Source organism: Heterodontus francisci, unplaced genomic scaffold, assembly GCF_036365525.1.
Source record: "Heterodontus francisci isolate sHetFra1 unplaced genomic scaffold, sHetFra1.hap1 HAP1_SCAFFOLD_59, whole genome shotgun sequence".
NCBI classification, from domain to species: domain Eukaryota; kingdom Metazoa; phylum Chordata; class Chondrichthyes; order Heterodontiformes; family Heterodontidae; genus Heterodontus; species Heterodontus francisci.
In genome coordinates, this window is record NW_027140758.1 from 4,543,126 (window position 1) to 4,551,160 (window position 8,035).

General features: G+C 45.6%; 1 non-coding gene across 1 annotated transcript; it reads left to right on the forward strand.

Annotated features, from left to right (window-relative positions):
- Positions 1-4,251: 4,251 nt before the first annotated feature.
- trnat-ugu (transfer RNA threonine (anticodon UGU)) lies at positions 4,252-4,323 on the forward strand. The gene has a single exon. It is a non-coding gene; the product is annotated as a tRNA-Thr (tRNA).
- Positions 4,324-8,035: the final 3,712 nt, after the last annotated feature.

Here is an 8,035-nt window from a genome sequence, read left to right on the forward strand (position 1 = left end):
AAACAGAAAATGCTGGAAATACTCAGCAGGTCTGGCAGCATCTGTGGAGAGAGAAACAGAGTTAACGTTTCTGGTCTGTGACCTTTCATCAGAACTCGGCTGAAATTGTTTGTTGAACAGACACGATGGGCCAAGTGGCCTCTTTCTGTGCCTTAAACTTTCTCTGACTCTGTGATTCCATGAGATTGTGGAATCAATTTCAGGGTCGATGACATTGCACTCTGTAAGGATAGGAAGATGGAGATTATTAAGTACAGTGCAAGAATATAGATGCTTTTACATTATTTTAATCAAAATTGATTTAAATTTTGTGTTCACGAATCCTGTCTTTTGATCACAATGACACTGATAACAATGGAAAAAGCAAGACTTGCATTTCACGACCACAGGACGTTGCAAAGCCTTTTGCAGCCAATGAAGGACTTTCCAAGTGCAGTCACTGTAGTCATGTAGGAAACATGGTGGCCAATGTGCGCACAGCAAGCTCCCAGAAACAACAATGTGATAAAAACGAGATAATCTGTTTTTAAGTGATGTTGATTCAGGGTTAAACAATGACCAGCACCCCAGAAATAATTCCCCTTCTATTCTCTGAAATAGTGCCATGGTACCTTTAACATCCACCTGAGAGGGCAGAGGGATCCTCAGTTTTCTGTCTCACCTGAAAAACAGCATTTCTGATAGTGCAGCACTGCCTTAGTACTGTACTGGAGTGTCAGCCATTTTTAAAGGGCTGTTAGTCCTACTGGAAAATACTTAAAGGAAGATTAAATGAAATGAAATAAATACATTGCTTTTGCCTCTCTCCCATCCCCCCAATAACAGTTAAGTTAATTATTTGCCCTTCCCTCCCAAAACCTACCTTTACAATCTGACCTTCCGCCCAAAACTGCACAAACTGTAAACTATAAACCTTCCCACCATCCCCTACACCCATGACATTAATTTGACTCCGTCCCCCACCCCCACACTGAGAAACTTACCTTCTCCCCCCTCCCCACCAGTGTTGCACCTCATTTGCCCGGATGGGGCTCCGAAGGCACGGCAGTGCCAGCCACTGGGCTGAAGATCGCAGCGGGATATCAGGAAGTGATGGGATAATAATTAATGCAGGTTTGTGGTCCCGTTGCCGAGCGGTGGGGGTCCCGCACAAGGCCTCGCTGTCGCCGGCAATATCGAGCCAGGCCCTGCCAGCGTTGAGGTTCGTCGCGGGCCTCATCCGGGGCCATCTTCAGGCGGCCCCCACCCCACCCCCACCACAGAACTCGACGTCGAGGGCTCTATAGAATCCAGCCCATTGTTTCTGTCAATCTCAACTCCTCAAGGATTTGCCTGTTAATTGTAGAAAAATTAAAGCTCGATCACCTTTTGAAAAAAGGGGGTTCAAATCCATTTCCAAACAAATGATAGTTCTCATTGTATCTGGAACATGTTTTCTTACATACAAACATACCAATTAGGAGCAGGAGTAGACCACTCGGCCCCTCGAGCCTGCTCCACCATTCAATAAGATCATGGCTGATCTGATTGTAACCTCAACTCCACATTCCCACCTGCCCCCGATAACCTTTCACCCCCTTGTTTATCAAGAATCTATCCACCTCTATCTTAAAATATTTCAGAATTTCTGTCGTCCAGCAACTCTCACTTTATTTCCTGGATTTCACCTGAAAAATGTATTTCCACACTTTGGATATCCTGTACTTCATTAATGTTTTTGCTCTCTGGTGATTTCCCTTTAATTATATTCAGTGCTGGTATTTTACTGAGACACACTGACTGAAAGTGTCCCAACTTTCTGCAGGAAAAACACTCAGCTTCTTTGGCGAGGCAGTTTTCCCACTTGTGTCTCTCTCGGCCACACCTACTGCAATTGGTTGCAGCTACCACGAGATGCTCTTCCCGTCTTTCTTGTCTTTTACCACTAATTTTTCCTTTTGTTTTCTGAACAAATTCAATTGAGTCTGCTACTCTCGAGATCAGACTCTCCCTGTCCCCTTGGACAACGGATTGGTTAAACTTTCTAACCTCTGCTTGTCTGCTCAATTGAAACTCTTTCGTTAATGTGAGATCAGCCCTGGACTGTAGATGATCTGAAAGGGTGTTGTCCAATACCCCGAACACAATCCTGTCTCCATTCAGCTCTTCTCTTATGTTGCCGTATTCACAAACTTCCGGGAGTTTGAACAAGTCATTGATAAATGAATGAATACTCTCCCCTTTCTGTTTTGTACGCTTATTAAATTCAAAGTGATTCCTGACAATGCAGCGGCCAGCCGACGTCATCAGAGCGCTGCAAGCTCGCACATGCACAAACAGTCTCCTGCGCTCTGAGATGCTGCGCATGCTCAGCCTACGTCTTCCAGGACTAACTGGCGCATGCGCAGGAAAAAGCTCTACCCCCTCTCAGCCACTCACTCATGGCCGCTCGCTGCCCGCTCCTCGCTACCCCGCTCCCCCGCCCTCCGGCCGCTTGCTACCCCCCCCCACCCCCGCACTGCCCTCTCTCCGTCCACTCACGCCCCGCTTCCCCCCCACGTCCCTCCAGACACTAGCTCGAAGCCATGCTGCTTCCCTCCTCTCGGCCTCTCGCTCCAACATTCGATCATTCTTCACCGCACCACCCGATAAAGCAAGGCGAGCCTCGAGGGGTGATGGGACAATGTTGGAGCGAGTGGCCGAGAGGAGGGAAGCGGCAGAGCCCATGGCCTGGAGTGTGAGCAGCCAGAGAGCAGGATGGGGGTGGTGGTGGGTGAAGCGGGGAGTGAGCAGTCAGAGAGTGGGATGGGGGGAAGCGGGGAATGATCGTCCGGAGAATGGGATGGCACTGTTTAGAGGGGATTTGAGGAAAAAATGTTTCACCTCGAGGGTGGTTGGTATCTGGAACACATTGCCTGAAGGAGTGGTGGAGGCAGGAACCCTCACAACATTTAAGAAGTATCTAGATGAGCACTCAAAACGCCACAGAATACAAGGCTACGGCCACGTGCTGGAAAATGGAATTAGAATAGATAGGTACTTGATGGCCGGCACGGACATGATGGCCGAAGGGCCTGTTTCTGTGCTGTATAACTCTTTGACTCTATGAAACCTCACTGAATTACAGAGGGTGTGCAGCATTGTCAGAGGTGCTGTCCTTCTAATGAGACTTCAAATAGCGCAACGTTCTCCGAGTATCAACCAAAACATGTCCATTGTGTAGATATGTGCCATATTTGCTTATGAAACGACAGTCACTGCTCCTAAAGTAATTCACTTTAGGTGAATTAAGATGACTTGGTACTATATAACTGGCGAATGCGCAAGAGGTAGCGGGGGACTGTTGGGGTGGGACGGAGGCGGTGATGGCAACCTTTGAGGGGATTTTTGGGTCGAAGTTGTTTTCTGTGAGAAATTGAGTAGCTCCATCTTTAATCCTGGCAGCTGCCTGAATGTCACAGACAGTGACGTTTCAGTGGAAGAGGCTGCATTTGCGCATGTGCTAGTACAGCGTCACCTGGTGGTTGCGTTGTCAGCAAATGCAGCGTTTTAACTTTGGCTCCACGATGACATTTTTTTCCTCAATTAAAATAGGTCTTGAGTGCCTTAATAACTTCTTCACATGTAGCCTTCTGTTCTTCATGAGGATGTTGCCTGCACACTCCCTCCATTGCAGACAATAGCGTACTGACCTGCTCCATGTCTGGCTTCTGCACGAGACCCGATGCAGTACGATACCTTGCAAACCTCTGGAACCATCTCGGCCACTCCTCGGCTTGGTTCAGTCCAGTGACCTTTTCAAAGGTGCAGGCAAAGATTTCTCCATCTTCACTTTGGTTTACTGTGGCCCCCATATAATATTCTGATATCTGTCAAGGCTTAGTACAGAATTTATAAGAATCTGACGGTTAAAATAACCTGAGTTTACTCTACACACCTTGCATTGAAGGTTTCATCGACAACTCTCCATGAGGTGCCGTACAGATTATATTACATCACTTCCTGTGATGATGCACATAGTCTATTTATATAATCTGTCCAGTAACAACCCAATGTCCACTCTTATATTATTGTACAGATGTGAGAAAAGCTGAGGATGGGAATGGAACGTCTGAATGAAGATTTCATGATGCTGATGATGTAAATGAGGCTGATCTGTTCCCCATTCCACAATCCCTCTTTATTTCTGTGCATGTTTCTCGATGCTGTTTCAACCAAATTGAAAAAGAATCACAAATCCTCCTCTGGAGCCTCAGGAGTCCATTAAGTGAAGGCATGGTGGCCAAGTGGTAAGGCGTCAGTCTTGTAAACTGAACATCACGGATTCAATCCCCGTCCGTGCCTTTTGATTAGTTTCTCACTTTAAATGTTATGTTTCCAGAGTAGATGTCTGTTGCATTTGTTTTGGCCATCTGGAAATCAGTGTGATGTTACACTTTATCCTCGACACTGGGAAGAACATGAGGAGTAGCCACATGATTCCTCGAGCCTTCTCTGCCATTGATTGAGTGAAAATAACTGAGGTCCAAGCACTGAACCTTATTACTGTGCATTTGCTTGATATTTAACAGAGCTATTCTATTAATCCCACATCCCGCACTCCTGTCCTTTCCCCCATTGCCCTGTTAGATTTTCCATGTCAAGTAAATATCCAATTCCATTCAGAGTTAACATTGAATCTGCTTCCACTGACCTTTCAGGATTGCATTCCAGACCAGAACAACACACTGCTGAAAAAACAACTTCCTCATCACAGTTCGAATTCTTTTGTCAATTACTTTAAATGTGTTTCCTCTGGTTACTGACCCTTCTGTCACTGGCAACACTTTCTCCTTCTTCACACTATCAAAACTCTTCAGGATTTGCATTTCCTGCTGCCTTTGCTGAAATAACAAAGCTGAGCACACATCACCAAAAGGAATATGATTGGCTCTGAATCACATTTATCCTTCCTGTCAATCTGATGTGGACGTTGTATTTTCCCGGAACCAAACAATCTGAGCAGCAAGTGTGGGTTCCAGTGATTCCCACCGCTCTGAGAGAGAGAGGATGTGATAATGAGCCAGATAGAAGAAAGGAGTGAGATAGAGAGTAAAATAGCCCTGGTCTGTTTCTACTAACCCCCGGCCCCCTACTTAAAATGGCATCATTTTCTCCTGCCTCTCCACATTCTAATCCATTGATTAATGCAATCCTTTCATCTGGAACATAGAACATAGAACAGTACAGCACAGTACAGGCCCGTCGGCCCACGATGTTGTGCCGAACCTTTAACCTACTCTAAGATCAAACTACCGACATACCCTTCATTCTACTATCATCCATGTACCTATCCAAGAGTCGCTTAAATGTCCCTAATGTATCTGCTTCTACTACCACCGCTGGCAGTGCATTCCACGCACCCACCACTCTCTGTGTAAAGAACCTACCTCTGACATCTCCCCGAAACCTTCCTCCATCACCTTAAAATTATCTCCCCTGGTGATAGCCCTTACTGCCCTGGGAAAAAGTCTCTGGCTATCCACTCTATCTATGCCTCTCATCATCTTGTACCCCTCTATCAAGTCACCTCTCATCCTTCTTCGTTCCAATGAGAAAAGCCCTAGCACCCTCAACCTTTCTTCGTAAAACATACCCTCCAGTCCAGGCAGCATCCTGGTAAATCTCCTCTGCACCTTCTCTAAAGCTTCCACATCCTTCCTATAATGAGGCGACCACAACTGAACACAATATTCCAAGTGTGGTCTAACCAGGGCTTTATAGAGCTGCAGCATAACCTCGCGGTTCTTAAACTCAATCCCCCTGTTAATGAAAGCCAACACACCATATGCCTTCTTAACAACCCTATCAACTTGGGTGGCAACATTGAGCGATCTATGGACATGGACCCCAAGATCCCTCTGTTCCTCCACACTACCAAGCATCCTGTCTTTAAGCCTGTATTCTGCATTCAAATTCGACCTTCCAAAATGAATCACTTCACACTTTTCCAGGTTGAACTCCATCTGTCCCTTTAATTCCTGTTTCCTAATCCATTGATGTTTCACAATGTACTGAATTGTCCCAATCCATTGATATAACTCAGTCCACAGAATTTCCCAATCCACTGATATTTTCCAGTCCATTGACTTTCCCAATCCATTAATGGTTCCTGACCATTGACATTCCCAATCCATTTATATTGCCTGTGATTTCAAAGCAACTGTGGAATACAAATAGTATCAGTATTATCAGATACATCGAGACGAGGTGCAATAGCCAAGTGGACAGATGTTGGGTTTATAAAGAAAAAAGCATTGGCTCGATATTTGTCCAGTCTATCACTGGATCTGAACTCTCAACCTACTGTTTTTCTGTGGGTCTGCTGACTTGTAGATGTGAAGAACCATTGGATGTTTCTCAATCCTCTGACTTTTCTCATTCTTGTGCCATATTTGTTCCTTTGGGTTCACCAGTGAAGAAAATTATTCCCTATTACATTTGGTGAAGACTTTAATAACCTCACATCCTTGTGTCTCACCATCTCAGGTCAAACTCCCAACAGAAACTTTAAACATTTAACTATTCTGCTGGAAACATTTTCAAGAGCGCAGCCATTCCTTCATTACGCTTCCTTCTTTGACATGTGATTGACAAATATGTGTGTAATGGAGAGAGAGAGAGTGAAAACAAAAAGAGAGAGAGAGTGCAATAGAAAGTTAGAGGACCAGCTAAAGACAGAGAGAGAGAGAGGCAGAGAGAGGTAAAGCGATAGACAGAGAGAGAGAGAGAGAGAAGGAGAGAGAGTCATTGAGTCCTGGAGTCACTACAGTACAGGAAGTCATTTTGCCCATCAAGCCCATGTAAATCAATCCATTCAGTCCCATTCCCCCGCTCTATCCCCATTGCCCTGTAAGTTATCTAAACCTGTCATATTTATTATAATCTTGTACATGTCTATCAAATCTCCCCTCAATCTCCTTTGCTCCAAGGAGAACAACCCCAGCTTCTCCAACCTAACCTTACAGCTAAAATCCCTCATGTCTGGAACCATTCTGATAAATCTTCTCCACCCTCTCAAGGACACTCACATCCCTCCAAACGTGTGTTGACTAGAACTGGATGCAATTCTCTGGTTGTGGCCCAACTAGAAATTTATACAGGTTCAGCATAACTTCCCTACTTTTGTACTCAGTACCTCTATTTATGAAGCCCAAGATCCCATATTCTTTGCTAACTACTTTCTCAATGTGTCCTGCCACCGTCAAAGAACTATGCATATGAATCCCCAGGATTTTATTCCTAAAAATATGTTTTCTTCATATAAATCTGTAAAAAATGCATTATACAACAGTTCAAAACAGCACCAAGTTGACATTCCAAAAAGTGCAAAGGAAATCCGTTTTCTTCAATACAGGAGTGAGTTGCCTCACAACCCTTCCACTCCATTTTACCTGACATGGACATTTTACAGCAAACCCATATCTGGTGTATACAACACGAGGGGTTTCCAATGGGTCCAGCTGCCCAGTTCACGATGGCGGGGGGACCTTACACAGTGGTCTTTCCCCATTGAGCCTTTGCAGTGTCTACCCCAAGCTTTAGTGCGTCCCTCAGCACGTAGCCCTGGACCTTGGAATGCGCCAGTCTGCAAAACTCGGTCGTGGACAACTCTTTGCGCTGGAAGACCAGCAAGTTTAGGGCAGACCAAAGAGTGTCTATCACCGAATTGATGGTCCTCCAGCAGCAGTTAATGTTTATCTCGTTGTGCATCCCTGGGAACAGCCCGTAGAGCACAGACTCCTGTGTTACAGAGCTGCTTGGGATGAACCTCGACAAAAACCACTGCATCTCTTTCCACACCTGCTTTGCAAAGACACATTCTAGAAGGAGGTGGGCAACTGTCTCTTCCCCACCGCAGCCACCTCGAGGGCCGCGTGTGGAGGGGGCGAGACTTCGGGCATGCAGGAAGGATCTGACAGGAAGGGCTCTTCTTACCACCAGCCAAGCTACATCTTGGTGCTTGTTTGAAAGTTCTGGTGATGAGGCATTCTGCCAAATGACATTGGCAGTCTGC